At 54.9% G+C, this 18,607-nt stretch overlaps 1 long non-coding RNA gene across 4 annotated transcripts in view; it reads left to right on the top strand.

The window, feature by feature from the left end:
• Positions 1-3,933: 3,933 nt before the first annotated feature.
• Positions 3,934-18,607, top strand: part of LOC139273610 (uncharacterized) — a 70,407-nt gene continuing 55,733 nt past the window's right edge. The window contains exons 1-2 of one of the 4 annotated variants that reach the window (XR_011595246.1): positions 3,934-4,113; positions 17,400-17,533. This is a non-coding gene — a long non-coding RNA (uncharacterized lncRNA). Of the gene's footprint in view, positions 4,114-15,368; positions 15,587-15,696; positions 17,534-18,607 lie in introns of those variants that run through there. The other 3 variants (XR_011595244.1, XR_011595245.1, XR_011595243.1) reach the window with 3 other exon arrangements.

Below are 18,607 nucleotides of genomic sequence, written 5' to 3'. Positions count from 1 at the left end.
CAGGCCGCTTGCTGCACGTAACGGTTCGCCTGGGGGACGTGCCGCTCCATCTCGTGAACGTGTACGCCCCTCAGCCCGGCCCGCAGCAAACGCGGTTCTTCGAAGAGGTGTCTGCTCTTGGCTCCGTCGACGTCGGCGACTGCATTGTCCTCGGGGGGGATTTTAACTGCACCCTCGAGGCGAGGGACCGCTCCGGTGCCCCACAGAGCATGACGGCGATGGAGAAGTTGAGGGACCTGGTCGGGTCCTTCGACTTGGTGGACGTCTGGCGAAATCTCCATCCCGACTACAGCGCCTTTACTTGGGTGAGGCCTGGAGTAGGATGGTCCAGAGTCGACCGCCTTTACGTGTCTCGGGCGTACGTTTCCTGCGTCCCGGCGGACTCCGTGCGGCCAGTGCCGTGTTCGGACCACCACCTGGTGTGGGCGGAGCTCGCTTCGCTCCGCGCGAGGACGGGGTCCGCGTACTGGCATTTTAACAACCGGCTGCTGGAGGACGTGCGGTTCCAGGACTCATTCCAATGTTTCTGGGCCGACTGGAGAAGGAAGCAGGGGGGCTTCCCCTCCTTGAGGCTATGGTGGGACGTGGGCAAGGCTCACGTCCGCGTCTTCTGTCAAGAGTACGCGAGGGGGTCGGCCAAGAGGCGGGCGGCCAGGGTCGGGCGCCGAGAAAAAGAGGTGCTCGACCTAGAGTCCCGTCTCGGTCAAGTCGTTGGGGACCCGGCGCTGCGGGCGGTGTACGAAGCGAAGAAGGCCGCGCTGAAGGACCTGCAGCTCGTCGGGTCCCGAGGCGCGTTCGTGAGGTCGCGGATCCGGATCCTGCGGGATCTGGACCGCGGCTCCCCCTTCTTCTACTCGCTGGAAAAAAGACAGGGTGTCCGTAAGCAGCTCTTGACGCTGCTGGCCGACGACGGCTCTCTCGTCTCGGATCCGGAGGGCATCAACAACAGGGCCCGTGAATATTACGGGGCCCTGTTCTCTCCGGAGCCGTCCAGCGAGGAAGCGCGTAGAGTTTTGTGGGAGGGCCTGGCGGAGCTGACCGACGCCCTCGACTGGCTCTCGAGGGGAAAAGCCTCGGGGCTGGACGGGCTGACCGTGGAGTTCCACAGGGCGTTCTGGGACGTCCTGGGGGGCGACTACACGCGGGTCCTGGGGGAAAGTCTGGCGACCGGGGAGATGCCCCTCTCTTGGCGCAGGGCAGTCATCGTCCTGCTGCCTAAGAAGGGCGATCTCCGCCTCCTTAAGAACTGGCGCCCGGTCTCCCTCCTCAGCACGGACTACAAAATCTTCGCCAGGGCGATGTCTGCTCGCCTTGGCGCCGTGCTGGACCACATGATCCACCCCGACCAGTCCTACACGGTCCTGGGCCAGACAATCCACGATAACATCCATCTGGTCCGGGACCTCATCCATTATTCCCAGGAGTCTGGTCTGTCGGTCGCCTTCCTATCCCTCGACCAAGAGAAGGCGTTCGACAGGGTGGATCACGACTATCTGCTCGGAACTCTGCGCGCTTTCGGGTTCGGGACGCATTTTGTCGCCCGGATCGGACTATTGTACGCCGCCGCGGAGTGTCTGATTAAGGTTAACGGGTCCTTGACAGCGCCCCTTCGCTTTGGGAGAGGGGTGCATCAGGGATTCCCCATGTCCGGCCAGTTATATGCCGTCTGCGTGGAGCCTTTACTGCGCCTCCTGCGGACGAGGTTGACGGGACTGGCTCTGCAAGGGCCGGGCGTGGAGGTCGTCCTCTCGGCTTACGCCGATGACGTGCTCCTCGCGGTAGAGGATCCCGCTGACCTGCGGAGGATGCGTGAGTGCCAGGAGATTTACTCGGCCGCATCCTCCGCCAGAATCAACTGGGAAAAATGTTCCGGACTCCTGGTGGGTCAGTGGCGGGTGGGCTCCCTGCCGGAGGAGCTCAGGCCTTTTGCCTGGAGCACGACCCATCTCCTCTATCTGGGAGTCTACCTTAGCCCCGACGAGGAAGCCTGGCCGGCGAACTGGCAGGAGCTGGAGGCCAAGGTCACCGCTCGCCTAGGGCGCTGGACAGGACTGCTCCGAGTGCTGTCCTACAGGGGTCGAGCGCTAGTCATAAACCAGCTGGTGGCCGCAATGTTGTGGTACCGGCTGGTCACTTTGACCCCTCCCCCTGCGTTTGTCGCCAAGATACAGAAGAAGCTGGTGGACTTCTTCTGGAACAACAGGAAGCACTGGGTCTCTGCTGCGGTCTTGAGTCTCCCGCTTGGGGAGGGCGGTCAGTCGTTGGTGTGTGTCAGCGCCCAGCTCGCGACTTTCCGTCTTCAGACCCTGCAGAGATACCTTTACGTTGAGCCCCCTTCTAGGTGGCGTGCTCTGGCGATGTATTTCTTCCGCCAACAGCACGGCCTCAACTACGACACGCAGCTACTGTTTGTGAGTGTGGGGGGCGTCAGGACCGCCCTCCGGGAGCTGCCTGTCTTTTACAAGGAACTCATCAGGGTCTGGAACAAAGTCTCCACCAAGCGCAGCTCTCCACCGGCTGGAGTGGCGGCCGTCCTGCAGGAGCCGCTGCTCGGGAATCCGTACCTCCACGACCGATGTTTCAGTTGGCGGTCGGACGAGAGGGCTGTGGCTGGTCAGGTGACCAGGGTCGTGGGACCTGCTCGGTGGTGGAGGAGCGGGCTGGATGGTGCCAGACACGCTGGCGCGGCGCCTAAATTCTGCCAACGTCCGCCGCGCAACCGATGCCATCGAGTTGCTAAACACAGCTCTGGGCCCCGACTCTGTTAGGTGCATCGAGGAGGCTCAAGCATGTGGGGAGATCCCGTCCGAACTGACCCCCATCCGGACGGAATTTCTCATCGGCGCCAAACCCCGGAACCTCCCTCGGGAGCCGGCGCCTCACAACTTGAGCCGCCTCGAGGAAATCCCCTCCGTGCCTTTCAGTTCCGCGCGGAGGGGTTTCCTGTACGGGCTGCTCCTGCACACTCTCAACTTTGCCATCCTCGCCTACCGTCCGGACACGCCATTGCGTACCATCTTGCCATCCGGAGGAGGCGAGGGTCCCCGATGGAGGGCACTCTCCGCGGGAGTCCTCCCAGTATTTATCGGGGACTTGGCCTGGAGGGTGGTGCACGGAGCAGTCCCGTGCAGTAAATTTTTAAGCCGGTTCACGGGCTCCCAGGCCGCCTGCAATTTCTGCGGTCTGGAAGAGTCCGTGTTCCATGTTTTTATGGAATGCACGAGGTTGCAGCCCCTGTTTTATTATTTAAAGGGGCTGCTCCTGAAATTCTGGCTGCACTTCAGTCCCACACTCCTGATCTTTGGACACCCTGTGTGGAGGGGAGCGGGTAGGTCCGAGGGCCTCCTCGTAGGACTGCTCCTGGGCACGGCCAAGGGTGCCATCAGCCGGTCCAGGCAGCGGGCGGTCGAGGGGGTCGTTCAACCTGACTGCCTGCCTCTCTTCCGCACATACATCCGCGCCAGGGTGTCCTTGGAGATGGAGCATGCGGTGTCCACCGGTCCGCTCGCGGCCTTCCGCGAGAGGTGGGCACCGGAGGGACTGGAGTGCATCGTCACGCCCGGCAACCAAATTTTAATTTGATTTTATGTTTTAAAGTTTAATTTGTTTTCTTTGCCGGTGTTTTTGTAGTGTCCCCCTCCCCTTTTATAGGGGGCACTTGGAGGAAAAAATAAGATTTTAGTGCCCAAAAAAAACCTAAAAAAAACAGACAAAAAAAGGGCCTTGGAAATGTTTGGTGCGCCCCCAAGATCGGGGGGGCACCATTTTATGATTTAATGTTTTTTTTTGTTTACTCCAAAAAAGAGTTTCATGCACAAGGACCAATGGTAGAGCTTTGGAGGCGTGGCCTAATCAGTTGGAGCTCTGCTGTTGAGAGAGAAGGAGCTACCTGCTTTAGCTCCTGTCTGGGAGGCCTTGAGAGCCCTGAGACCAGCCAAGGAAGGGGAGGAAAGGGCTGGCTTACTGCAGTTCAACATCCGGAGGGAGAGGTGGAGAGCTGAACAATTATCATTTACTGCAACTACAGAGAGTTGGAGAGAGGGGGAAAGAACAACCTGAGGAAACACCATCCAGTGTGGAAGGAGGGAGAGTCGTTTCTACAATCTTTGACAGGTGGGTTTGTTTTGGTGCATTCCCCGAAAGACTTTGTTGTATCGGTGGGGTGAGGAAAGAAGACCATTCGAGGGCCGGAACATCGCGGGGGGTGTGTGTGTGTGGAAGTGTGTGTGGGGGTCTTGCCTACAGCTAGGCCCACACAACACTGAAGCACCCCTCCCCCATTGCCTAGCCTGGGATAGCTGGAGCTACCTGGCTGAAGAAGTACTAATTACCTCATTAAAGATCGTTGGGAGTGTGTGCCTGGGTGGCTCCAGCTACCCCAGGTGAAGACATCTTCTCCCCCCACCCGAAGACCACTCTACAAAGACTGTGTTTTTTGCCATCTGGGGAGTGCACCCCAAGAAACACCCACCCACCGCTGTGAGGGGAGCCCTGCCCTCGCAGCTTCCCTCCTTCCCAACCCCTCCCTCTATCTCTCTCTCTCTGTCTCTCCCCTCTCTCTCTGAGAGCCCTTTCCTCCTAATTTTTTAATAAACAATTAAGACAACTGAGCAGAGGGAGCAAGGCCTCTCCCCAATTGCCAACTAGGGGAGAGGTGTGCCTCTTTCAGAGCTCCTCTGCTCATACATTCAAACGGGGCCAATTTAAGACCATTAAGGCCTGTGACTTTGGGGTGGGTGTAGCCCTTAAAGGGACCCCGTGATGGCGAACCCATCCACGCCGGTGGCAGGGCCAGCGAAGACTTATGCGCAGGCGGCGTCCACATCCACGGCGCCTCCTGCGCCACCTGCTGCCCTGCCACCATTCAGATTAATTACTAAGAAAAACGGGGTCAAGAGCTACACTCACCCCACAATGAGCATCGAGGAGTACGTGCGGGTGATGGATGGGGTAGTCAGCCCCTCGGCCATTGTCGCAGCCTCCAAGATGTCTGGGAAGGCCGTGTTCTTCCTGGGGTCGGAGCGGGCGGTGTCCCTGGCCCTTGAAAAGGGGCTCACGGTGGGCGGGGCGTTCCTGCCGGTGGACCCTCTCGAGGCCACCGCGCAGAGGGTCATTCTATCGAACGTCCCGCCCTTTGTTCCCGCTGAGCTCCTCCCCCTCACCTACACCAAGTGGGGGAGGTAAGGTCGGGGATCAACCCCAGACCGCTCGGCCTCAGAGAGAACAGCCTGCGCCATGTGTTCTCCTTCCGCCGCCAGCTCTTTGTCCTGCTGGCGCGGGAGGAGACGACGGAGGGCAATCTTAATGTGGTGCACGAGGGGACTGCCTACCGCGTCTTCTGGACGTTGGACGGCGTGCGGTGCCATGCCTGTAGGGAGGTGGGGCACGTTCGCAAGAACTGCTACGCCTCCAAGGCCGCCAAACCACCGAGGGCGGCCAAGGCTGGCGCCTCCGCAACCCCTCCCCCTAGTAGCGTCCGTGTGCCGGGAGCCGTAGGTGCGCAGGCATCGTCGGGGGCCTTTGTTTTCACGGCCTCTGGCGGGGGGGAGGGAGAGCGTCCGACCGGAAAGAGGGCGCGGAGGAAGGCGAAACATCTCGAGGCGGGTCCCCTCGGTGCGCCAGAAAGTTTGACCGCCGCGCTCAGCCCAACCCAGTCATCGGCGAGTGCGGGGTGCCCTGAGCCCGTGCCCGAGCCCTTGACCAATACCGCCGAGGGGCTCGGGCGCGGGCAAGATAAGAAAAAAGGGGGGGGCGGAGCGGGAGGCCTCAGCATACATGGAAGTCTCCCTGCCTCCGGGCACCCCCAGGAACAAAAGGAGGCGCCGCTCCAATGAGGCGGAGGGGGAACAACATCCCTCCGCGGAGGAGTCGGTGCCCGCCGCGTGTCCCGCGTCCCCCACCGGCGCCCCCAAACTGCGCCGTAGACGGGAGGAATCTGTCTCCGGGGAGGGAGGGGCAGTCGAGGCTGCCCAGCCTCTGCCTCCCGGGGATGGCGTCGGGGATCTGCCTGTCGTGGGGGGTAGTGGGGCCAGCGGAGGAATACGATGCCGCCGGGTCGGGCGTCCCGGGGACTGAGGCGGGCGGGGCCGAAAAGGCCGAACCTGAGCCCGCCTAGCCAATATCCAACTTCCCCCGGGACTTGCTCGACTCGGCGGAAATACACAGTACTAACAATTTTAATGAATCTGTACACGCTGGGCCGGGGGGTAGCGGCGGGGAGGGGGATGAACTACAACCCTCGCCCCCTACTTTGGAGCTGGGGTACTTGGAGGACCTGGTACATTTCTTTGACCAGGTCTCTCCGCCTTCCCCGGCTCCTGGGGCGGAGGAGGAACCCCTTCCTCTGTCGCTTCCTGACCCAGCACCGCTTTTAAAAGAGCCTAGTGGGGACTCCTCTGCCAACGATCCTGGGGGTGGGGTCGGGGCAGAGCCAGGGCCGGATGGAACGGCCGGGCCATTTGCCGTACCTCGTGCGGTCGACGGGCCGGCTGCTAGCGGCGACCTCCCGGAGGAGGACGGGGACTCGGTGGAGGACGCGGGTGAAGATCTCGAGGCCATCGCCAGTGAGGCGGTGGATCTCCACGTGCCCGCCGCTGAGTCCCCCCTCATTCCCGTAGAGGAACTCCGGGACTTTTTGGTCCAGAGCCAGGGTCGCCGCAACCGAACCCATCTGGCCCGGCAAAGATGGTCCGAGCTGGGGCTGCTCATCGCTTCCGTCCGCGCTGCCGCTAAAACCATGGCCGCGGGCAGGCCCTTATCAAAGACGCAAGGCCTTGAGCTGCGCCAGCTGAAAAAGTTCCTCGCTGGGCTGCTGAAGGAGTGGAGGTCAACAAACGACTCCACTCCCCCCCCCCCCCACAATAGGTTAGGCAGAGGTTGCACTATGCTCTAGTCATGAAGATAACCATAGCCAGCCTCAACATCAACGGCGGCAGAGGGGCACGCCGTAGATTTAACAATTTTTCGCTCCTACGGGAGGGGAAATATGCGGCGTGCTTCCTGCAAGAAACCCACACCGTTCCGGGAGACGAAGCCACGTGGCTCCTGGAATGGCAAGGAGAGGTCCGCATGAGCCACCTCAACGCCACTTCTAGTGGGGTGGCCATCTTGCTGGCCCCGCATTTTCAGCCGGAGATCTTGGGGGTTGAGGAGCCTGTGCCAGGCCGCTTGCTGCACGTAACGGTTCGCCTGGGGGACGTGCCGCTCCATCTCGTGAACGTGTACGCCCCTCAGCCCGGCCCGCAGCAAACGCGCTTCTTGTAAGAGGTGTCCGCTCTTCTTGGCTCCGTCGACGTCGGCGACTGCATTGTCCTCGGGGGGGATTTTAACTGCACCCTCGAGGCGAGGGACCGCTCTGGTGCCCCGCAGAGCATGACGGCGATGGAAAAGTTGAGGGACCTGGTCGGGTCCTTTGACTTGGTGGACATCTGGCGAAATCTCCATCCCGACTCCAGAGCCTTTACTTGGGTGAGGCCTGGAATAGGATGGTCCAGAGTCGACCGCCTTTACGTGTCTCGGGCGTACGTTTCCTGCGTCGCGGCGGCCTCCGTGCGGCCGGTGCCGTGTTTGGACCACCACCTGGTGTGGGCGGAGCTTGCTTCGCTCCGCGTGAGGACGGGGTCCGCGTACTGGCATTTTAACAACCAGCTGCTGGAGGACGTGCGGTTCCAGGACTCGTTCCGTCGTTTCTGGGCCGACTGGAGAAGGAAGCAGGGGGGCTTCCCCTCCTTGAGGCTCTGGTGGGACGTGGGCAAGGCTCACGTCCGCGTCTTCTGTCAAGAGTACGCGAGGGGGTCGACCAAGAGGCGGGCGGCCAGGGTCGGGCGCCTAGAAAAAGAGGTACGGTGTACGAAGTGAAGGCCGCGCTGAAGGACCTGCAGCTCGTCGGGTCCCGAGGCGCGTTCGTGAGGTCGCGGATCCAGTTCCTGCGGGATCTGGACCGCGGCTCACCCTTCTTCTACTCGCTGGAAAAAAGAGAGGGTGTCCGTAAGCAGCTCTTGACGCTGCTGGCCGACGACGGCTCTCTCGTCTCGGATCCGGAGGGCATCAACAACAGGGCCCGTGAATATTACGAGGCTCTGTTCTCTCCGGAGCAGTCCAGCGAGGAAGCGCGTAGAGTTTTGTGGGAGGACCTGCTGAAGGTCAGCCCGGAGGGCGCCGAAAATCTGGAAGCTCCGCTAAGCCTGGTGGAGCTGACCGGCGCCCTCGACCGGCTCTCGAGGGGAAAAGCCCCGGGGCTGGACGGGCTGACCGTGGAGTTCCACAGGGCGTTCTGGGACGTCCTGGGGGGCGACTACACGCGGGTCCTGGGGGAATGCCCCTCTCTTGGCGCAGGGCAGTCATCGTCCTGCTGCCTAAGAAGGGCGATCTCCGCCTCCTTAAGAACTGGCACCCGGTCTCCCTCCTCAGCACGGACTACAAAATCTTCGCCAGGGCGATGTCTGCTCGCCTTGGCGCCGTGCTGGACCAGATGATCCACCCCGACCAGTCCTACACGGTCCCGGGCCGGACAATCCACGATAACATCCATCTGGTCCGGGACCTCATCCATTATTCCCAGGAGGCTGGTCTGTCGGTCGCCTTCCTATCCCTCAACCAAGAGAAGGCGTTCGACAGGGTGGATCACGACTATCTGCTCGGAACTCTGCGCGCTTTCGGGTTCGGGACGCATTTCGTCACCCGGATCCGACTTTTGTATGCCGCCGCGGAGTGTCTGATTAAGGTTAACGGGTCCTTGACGGCGCCCCTTCGCTTTGGGAGAGGGATGTGCCAGGGATGCCCCATGTCCGGCCAGTTATATGTCATCTGCGTGGAGCCTTTCCTGCGCCTCCTGCCGACGAGGTTGACGGGACTGGCTCTGCAAGGGCCGGGCGTGGAGGTCGTCCTCTCGGCTTACGCCGATGACGTGCTCCTCGTGGTAGAGGATCGCACTGACTTGCGGAGGATGCGTGAGTGCCAGGAGATTTACTCGGCCGCATCCTCCGCCAGAATCAACTGGGAGAAATGTTCCGGATTTCTGGTGGGTCAGTGGCGGGTGGACTCCCTGCCGGAGGAGCTCAGGCCTTTTGCCTGGAGCACGACCCATCTCCTCTATCTGGGAGTCTACCTTAGCCCCGACGAGGAAGCCTGTCCGGCGAACTGGCAGGAGCTGGAGGCCAAGGTCGCCGCTCGCCTAGGGCGCTAGACAGGACTGCTCCGAGTGCTGTCCTACAGGGGTCGAGCGCTAGTCATAAACCAGCTGGTGGCCGCCATGTTGTGGTACCGGCTGGTCACTTTGACCCCTCCCCCTGCGAGATACAGAAGAATCTGGTGGACTTATTCTGGAACAACAGGAAGCACTGGGTCTCTGCCGCAGTCTTGAGTCTCCCGCTTGGGGAGGGCGGTCAGTCGTTGGTGTGCGTCAGCGCCCAGCTCGCGATTTTCCGTCTTCAGACCCTGCAGAGATACCTTTACGTTGAGCCCCCTCCTAGGTGGCGTGCTCTGGCGATGTATTTCAGCAGCACGGCCTCAACTACGACACGCAGCTCCTGTTTGTAAGTGTGGGGGGCGTCAGGACCGCCCTCCGGGAGCTGCCTGTCTTTTACAAGGAACTCATCAGGGTCTGGAACAAAGTCTCCACCAAGCGCAGCTCTCCACCGGCTGGAGCGACGGCCGTCCTGCAGGAGCCGCTGCTCGGGAATCCGTACCTCCACGACCGAGGTTTTGGGTGGCGGTCGGACGAGAGGGTTGTGGCTGGTGAGGTGACCAGGGTCAGGGACCTGCTCGATGGTGGAGGAGCGGGCTGGATGGCGCCAGACACGCTGGCGCGGCGCCTAAAATCTGCCAACGTCCGTCACGCGGCCGATGCCATGAGTCGCTAAAAAGAGCTCTGGGCCCGGACTCCGTTAGGTGCATCGAGGAGGCTCAAGCACGTGGGGAGATCCCGTCCGAACTGACCCCCGCCGGACGGAATTCCTCATCGGCGCCAAATCCCGGAACCTCCCTCGGGGGCCGGCGCCTCACAACTTGAGCCGCCTCGGGGAAATCCCCTCTGTGCCTTTCAGTTCCGCGCGGAGGGGTTTCCTGTACGGGCTGCTCCTGCACACTCTCAACTTTGCCTGCCGTCCGGACACGCCATGGCGTACCATCTTGCCGTCCGGAGGAGGCGGGGGTCCCCGATGGAGGGCACTCTACACGGGGGTCCTCCCACTATTTGTCGGGGACTTGGCCTGGAGGGTGGTGCACGAAGCAGTGCCGTGCAATAAATTTTTAAGCCGGTTCACGGGCTCCCAGGTCGCCTGCAATTTCTGCGGTGTGGAAGAGTCCGTGTTCCATGTTTTTATTGAGTGCACGAGGTTGCAGCCCCTGTTCTGTTATTTAAAGGGGCTGCTCCTGAAATTCTGGCTGCACTTCAGTCCCACACTCCTGATCTTCGGGCACCTTGTGCGGAGGGGAGCGGGTAGGTCCAAGGGCCTCCTCGTAGGACTGCTCCTGGGCACGGCCAAGGGTGCCATCAGCTGGTCCAGGCAGCGGGCGGTCGAGGGGGTCGTTCAACCTGACTGCCTGCCTCTCTTCCGCGCATACATCCGGTCCAGGTTGTCCTTGGAGATGGAGCACGCGGTGTCCAACGGTACGCTCGCGGCCTTCCGCGAGAGGTGGGCACCAGAGGAACTGGAGTGCATCACGCCCGGCAACCAAATTTTAATTTGATTTTATGTTTTTAAGTTAATTTGTTTTAATTGCCGGTGCTTTTAGTGTTCCCCTCCCCTTTTATAGGGGGCACTTGGAAAAAAAAAGGCCCAAAAAAAAAGGCCTTGTAAATGTTGGTGTTTCCCCCAGATCGGCGTGCACGGTTTAATGTTTTTTGTTTACTCCTAAAAGAGTTTCATGCACAAGGATCCCCAGGTCCCTCTGTACCGCAGCATGTTGTAATTTCTCCCCATTCATATAATATTCCTTTTACTGTTTTTTTTTCCCCCAAGGTGGATGTCCTCACATTTTCCGACATTGTATTCCACCTGCCAAATCTTAGCCCATTCGCTTAACCTACCTAAATCTCTTTGCAGCCTCACTGTGTCCTCTACACAATCCGCTTTCCCACTCATCTTTGTGTCATCTGCAAATTTTGTTACACTGCACTCTGTTCCCTCTTCCAGGTCATCTATGTATATTGTAAACAGTTGTGGTTCCAGCACCGATCCTTGTGGCACACCACTAACCACTGATTTCCAACCCGAAAAGGACCATTTATCCCGACTCTCTGCTTTCTGTTCGCCAGCCAATTCTCGATCCATGCTAATACATTTCCTCTGATTCCGCGTACCTTTATCTTCTGCAGTAACCTTTTGTGTGGCACCTTATCGAATGCCTTTTGGAAATCTAAATACACCACATCCATCGGTACACTTCTATCCACCATGCTCGTTATATCCTCAAAGAATTCCAGTAAATTAGTTAAACATGATTTCCCCTTCATGAATCCATGTTGCGTCTGCTTGATTGCACTATTCCTATCTCGATGTCTCGCTATTTCTTCCTTAATGATAGCTTCAAGCATTTTCCCCACTACAGATGTTAAACTAACCGGCCTATAGTTACCTGTCTTTTGTCTGCCCCCTTTTTTAAACAGAGGCGTTACATTAACTGCTTTCCAATCCGCTGGTACCTCCCCAGAGTCCAGAGAATTTTGGTAGATTATAACGAATGCATCTGCTATAACTTCCGCCATCTCTTTTAATACCCTGGGATGCATTTCATCAGGACCAGGGGACTTGTCTACCTTGAGTCCCATTAGCCTGTCCAGCATTACCCCCCTAGTGATCGTGATTATCGCAAGGTCCTCCCTTCCCACATTCCCGTGACCAGCAGTTTTTGGCATGGCTTTTGTGTCTTCCACTGTGAAGACCGAAGCAAAATAATTGTTTAAGGTCTCAGCCATTTCCACATTTACAATTATTAAATCCCCCTTTTCATCTTCGAAGGGACCAACATTTACTTTAGTCACTCTTTTCCGTTTTATATATCGGTAAAAGCTTTTACTATCTGTTTTTATGTTTTGCGCAAGTTTACTTTCGTAATCTATCTTTCCTTTCTTTATTGCTTTCTTAGTCATTCTTTGCTGTCGTTTAAAATTTTCCCAATCTTCTAGTTTCCCACTAACCTTGGCCACCTTATACGCATTGGTTTTTAATTTGATACTCTCCTTTATTTCCTTGGTTAACCACAGCTGGTTATCCCTTCTCTTACCGCCCTTCTTTTTCACTGGAATATATTTTTGTTGAGCACTATGAAAGAGCTCCTTAAAAGTCCTCCACTGTTCCTCAATTGTGCCACCGTTTAGTCTGTGTTCCCAGTCTACTTTAGCCAACTCTGCCCTCATCCCATTGTAGTCCCCTTTGTTTAAGCATAGTACGCTCATTTGAGACACTACTTCCTCACCCTCAATTTGTATTACAAATTCAACCATACTGTGATCACTCATTCCGAGAGGATCTTTTACTAGGAGATCGTTTATTATTCCTGTCTCATTACACAGGACCAGATCTAAGATAGCTTGCTCCCTTGTAGGTTCTGTAACATACTGTTCTGAGAAACAATCCCGTATGCATTCTATGGATTCCTCCTCAAGGCTACCACGTGCGATTTGATTTGACCAATCGATATGTAGGTTAAAATCCCCCATGATTACTGCCGTTCCTTTTTCACATGCCTCCATTATTGCCTTGATTATTGTCCGCCCCACCGTGAAGTTATTATTTGGGGGCCTATAAACTACGCCCACCAGTGATTTTTTCCCCTTACCATCTCTAATCTCCACCTGCAATGATTCAATATTTTGTTCATTAGAGCCAATATCGTCTCTCACAACTGCCCTGATATCATCCTTTATTAACAGATTACCCCACCTCCTTTCCCTTCTTGTCCATCTTTCCGAATTATCAGATACCCCTGTATGTTTAATTCCCAGTCTTGGGCACCCTGCAACTACGTTTCTGGAATGGCCACCAAATCATACCCATTTGTAATGATTTGTGCTGTCAACTCATTTACTTTATTTCGAATGCTGTGTTTAGGTAGAGTGTTTTAATACTAGCTTTTAAACCATGATTTTTAGTTTTGACCCCTCCTGCAGCCCCTTTATATTCATACATATTGTCCCTTCCTATCACCTTGTGGTTTACACTTACCCCAGTGCTACTCTGCTCTGTTGCCTCCTGCCTTTTGCATGCTTTCTTGGGGTCCTGTTCATCTGAGCTCTCACCCACTCTAACTAGCTCAGAGCCCTCTCCTGGGTTCCGAATACTCCTCTCATTGAGGCACAGAGCTTTCAGGCTTGCCTTTTTATTGCACTTTGACCCTTTAGAATTTTTCTGTACAGTGTCCCGTTTTGTTTTTTGCCTTGGGTTTCTCTGACCTCCACTTTTACTCATCTCCTTTCTGTCTTTTGCTTCTGTCTCCATTTTGTTTCCCTCTGTCTCCCTGCATTGGTTCCCATCCCGCTGCCATATTAGTTTAACTCCTCCCCAACAGCACTAGCAAACACTCCCCCTAGGACATTGGTTCCGGTCCTGCCCAGATGCAGACCGTCCGGTTTGTACTGGTCCCACTTCCCCCAGAACCGGTTCCAATGCCCCAGGAATTTGAATCCCTCCCTCCTGCACCACTGCTTAAGCCACGTATTCATCTGAGCTATCCTGTGATTCCTACTCTGACTAGCACGTGGCACTGGTAGCAATACCGAGATTACTACTTTTGAGGTCCTACTTTTTAAGTTAGCTCCTAGCTCCTTAAATTCGTCTCGTAGGACCTCATCCCTTTTTTTTTTACCTATATCGTTGGTACCAATGTGCACCACAACAACTGGCTGTTCACCCTCCCTTTTCAGAATGTCCTGCACCCGCTCCGAGACATCCTTGACCCTTGCACCAGAGAGGCAACATACCATCCTGGAGTCTCGGTTGCGGCCGCAGAAACGCCTATCTATTTCCCTTACAATTGAATCCCCTATCACTATCGCTCTTCCACTCTTGTTCCTGCCCTCCTGTGCAGCAGAGCCAGCCACGGCGCCATGAACTTGGCTGGTGCTGCCCTCCACTGATGAGTCATCTCCCTCAACAGTACTCAAAGCGGTGTATCTGTTTTGCAGGGGGATGACCGCAGGGGACCCCTGCACTACCTTCCTTGCACTGCTCTTCCTGCTGGTCTTCCATTCCCTATCTGGCTGTGGACCCTTTACCTGCAGTAAGACCAACTCGCTACACGTGCTACTCACGTCATTCTCAGCATCGTGGAGAGTGAATCCACCCGCAGCTCCAATTCCGCAACGCGGTCCGTCAGGAGCTGGAGGCTGATATACTTCCCGCACACATAGTCATCAGGGACACCGGAAGTGTCCCTGAGTTCCCACATGGTACAGGAGGAGCATATCACGTGACCGAGCTCTGCTGCTATGACTTAACCTTTAGATACGCTTAATTTGGCGACAACATTGTTAACAGGTTACTTACTGATATAAAAAAGAAAAAGAAAAGCTACTCACCAATCACCAGCCAATCACTTACCCCTTTGGCTGTGACATCACCTGTTGATTTCTTTCTACTTTTTTGCTTTTTCTCCCAGCTGGAGCTGCTCTAGTTGGGCCTTTTGTAGGCCTCACCACGCACCTCGAGCTCCCGCTGGCCTTTTGTAGGCCTGGGATGCTGCCGCTCCGCCTCGCGACCTCGTGTTAAATGTATCTGTTTTATCTTGTAACACTTCTATAACGCATTTTAGGACCTTTTACTAGGTTACAGGCGCTCTATAAACACAAGTTGTTGTTGTTCTTGTCCCTCCCCGCCAATCACAGCACACCCCCCCCCCCCCCGCGCCCGCCAAACACAGCACAACCCCCGCGCCCGCCAATCACAGCACAACCCCCGCGCCCGCCAATCACAGCACAACCCCCGCGCCCGCCAATCACAGCACAACCCCCGCGCCCGCCAATCACAGCACAACCCCCGCGCCCGCCAATCACAGCACAACCCCCGCGCCCGCCAATCACAGCACAACCCCCGCGCCCGCCAATCACAGCACAACCCCCGTGCCCGCCAATCACAGCACACCTCGCGCGCCCTCTCACAGGGGCCCGTTAAATATTCAATATTTAAACCCAACCGCCAAGTTCTTAGCGCGAACCTCTTTCAACCGAAATCATGACCGCAAACCCCGCCCCCCGGCCGCGTTGATTGGCCAGTAGCAGACAGGGTGTGGAACTCCGGAGGTGAGCGGGTTCGCCGGAGCCCCTGTCACTCAGAGTGAGGGAGGCGGGTTTCTGGGGCGCAGCTCTCCCGGGGGAAGCGGATTGGTCGGACCGCCTGTCACTCAATGAGCGAGGCGGGTTTCAGGTGCTGGCCCGGGCTTGATTGGGAGCGCGACTCGGAGCTCGCGCAGAGTATTTTTAGGCCAAGCGCCAGTGACACCGCGCTGGGAATTTGTATCGGTGATTTGGAGCCGGTGGGAGCGGCTCACGGCTATAGGCTATACTCGGGCCTGGGGGGGATTTCACACTTTGGATTCTTTTTGTTATTATTCACTCGGGGGGAGCGAGGGCGTCATGGCAACGGGTTTGGTGAGTGAGCGGGACAGTCGCTTTTTCCCCGGGAACCTGCTGAGCGCTGGGTGGGGTAAGGGAGGTGGTGAGGAGGGGGCTGGGGTGGTGGGTGAGGTGTTTGCTCCAGTCTGTACTATATATAATGTGTTGAACTTTGTATTGGATTGTTACAAAGCAGGAAACTCATTTAAATAGTGTTTGCAATGATACGGTGTGCTGCCCAGTGAGTGAGCCACAGTCCTGGAGGAGGGTGGGCTGCAAATTATCCCCACAATATAATGGTGGGCAATCTAAGTCACGGGTTAAAGACAATCTGTGCATGGGGTCTTCCGGTTTTTGTGAGGTGGATGTGGTCTATTGTCATTGATTAGTCTTGTAGTGTAAAGAATCTGCTGATAGCTGGAGTATGGTTAAGAAATGATTGAATCAGCAAGGGCAGGAAATGATGCTGTATCAGGACGATCTCAGTCACTCACTGTCGCTGACTTGCGTCTGACAGTTTCTAGCAGAGGGCATGTCATGCTGCCATAATGGTGTGTTAATCCTGTAGAAAGAAAGACTTGCATTTATATAGTGCGTTTCACAAGCTCGGGACATCCCAAAGTGCTTTACAGTTAATGAAGTACTTTTGAAGTGTAGTCGGTGTTGTAAAGTAGGAAATGCAGCAGCCAATTTGCGCACAGCAAGCTCCTGCAAACAGCAGTGTGACAGTGACCAGCTCATCTGTTTTAGTGATGTTGATTGAGTGATAAATATTGACCCAGGGATACTGGGGAGAACTCTCCTGCTCTCCTTCCCAATAGGAAACTTGGTGTTGCCTGACTTTGTATCTTATTTAAATTTCAGGATATATTGTGAGCTGGAGGAGGGCAGGAATTTTACTGTGACTCTGTAATGCTGTTGAAGTATAGAAAGCTCAGTACTTCTGTTTACAGGTCAGCTGATTGTGCATGTTTTAACTCAGTATGTCGTGACTCAGTGTGAGTGGGACAGTCATGCCACTTTGTGTTGATGCAAAGCAGTTTGAGATTGATGGTCAGGGGAGATGTGCAGAGTAACTCTGAAGATCAATCGTTTCCATTGACCATGGGGCAGGAGAGAGTTTGACTCCACTTCAGCTTTGCACCAGCTGCAACCATTATGAAGTGAAGTTAACGCAGTTGGTCAAGCTAAGAATTAAAAAAAAAATCACTTTTTATCTTTCTAATTTTAGTAAAATGCTGACTCTTGTCAGGGCCTAGAATCATAGAAACACAGCTCAGGAGGCCATTCGGCCCATCATGCTTGTGTTGGCTCTTTCAAAGAGCTGTCCCATTAGTCTCACTCCCCTGCTCTTTCCCCAGAGCCCTGTGAATGTCTCCTAGTCAACTATTTATCCAATTCCCTTTTGAAAGTTACTGTTGAATCTGCTTCCACTGCCCTTTCAGGCAGTGTGTTCCAGATCACCATAACTCACTGTGGAAAAATGTTTCCCCTCATTTCCCCCCTGGATTTTTTTGCCAATTATTTTCAGACTTCATTGAGTTTCAATTCCAGGAGAAAATGAACACACTCCTACATTCTCTGAGGCAGAAGAAAACCTATTTTCAAGATTTTGTGTTTAAACAGCAAGAAAGCATCTCTGAAATGACGGTGAATTCTCAGTGGGTTGATGTGGGCTGTGCCTGTACGGGTAGCATGTTATGCATCCCATGCCGGGCTAACAGAACTCTATCCCTGTGCATTTTCAGCAGTGTGGTTGGTGTTATTAAGCATTGTCATCAATGTTTTCGTGACCTGCGATAGTTTTGCTTCCTTCTTTAACAAACTCTTTTTGTCTTCACGGGAACAGTCGAATCAATCACAGAACCTCATCAACTCTGAATTTTCTACATTGCGCAATGTTTTGGATGAAAAGCAGCGGAACTTGGTCTAAGAACTGAATGAAGCAAAGGATGATATTTTACTCAGAATGGAGACACATCTGTGAGAAATCTGAGACCATTCACTATAAGCTTTCCTTGTATATAAATAACCTGAACTTGTGTATCGAAAGTGCCATTCTGAAGTTTGCAGATGATACAAAACTTGGCAACGTAGTGAATAGTGAGCAGGATAGTAGCAGGCTTCAGGAGGACATGGACAGACTGGTGAAATGGGCAGTCACATGGCAGATACAATTTAATATGGATGAGCGTGAAGTGATGCACTTTAGGGGAATAACATGGAGAGGCAATGTATCTAAATGGTTCTATTTTGAGGGTTGTGCAAGAACAGAAGAAACTGGGTTAAATGTTCACAAATCTGTGAAGGTGGCAGGGCAAGTTGCTCAGACAGTCAAGATTGCTTGTGGGATACTTGGCTTTGTAAATGGGGTCATTGAATTCAATGCAAGGAATTCATGCTAAACCTTTACAAATCACTGGTTAGGCCTCAGCTGAAGTATTGTGCAGAATTCTGGGAACCACACTTGAGGAAGGATGTCAAGGTCTTGGAGAGGGTAAGAAGGGAGTTTATTAGGATGAGAGTAGGAATGAGAGAATTCAGTAAAGTGGAGAGATTGCAGAAGCTGGGATTGTTCTCAAAGGTCAAAGGGACACCTAATCGAGATAATCAAAATTTTGAGAGATTTGATTGAGCAAACCGGGAGAAACTGTTTCTTGCAACCGGACTGGTAGCCAGAGGTCACAGATTTAAAATAAATGGCAAGGGAACTAGAGAGGAAATGTGGAGATATTTTTTCAGCGTTTTAGATTTGGAACCTAAGAGGGTGGTGGAAGCAGATTCCATCGGGATGTTCAAAAGGCAATTGGACATGTAGTTGTGGAGAACTCATTTGCAGGGTTATGGGGAAAGGTGTGGTGTGGGAATACATTGGACAGCTCTTTCACAGGATGAACAGCTTTAATCTCCTCTGTCTTTGACATTCAGGCCCACATCGCTTCCCTGCTGTCTACTCTGCTGTGCCTGAATACTTTTTAAAAAAAAAAAAAAAAAAATTATTCACAGGGTTGTGGAAATGTGGAACTCTTTCCCTCAAAAGACTGTATGCTAGAATCA

This window comes from Pristiophorus japonicus, chromosome 9 (genome assembly GCF_044704955.1).
Source record: "Pristiophorus japonicus isolate sPriJap1 chromosome 9, sPriJap1.hap1, whole genome shotgun sequence".
Lineage (NCBI taxonomy): Eukaryota > Metazoa > Chordata > Chondrichthyes > Pristiophoridae > Pristiophorus > Pristiophorus japonicus.
Note: the sequence above shows the minus strand (reverse complement) of the source record. Positions and strands in the feature narration are given on the sequence as shown.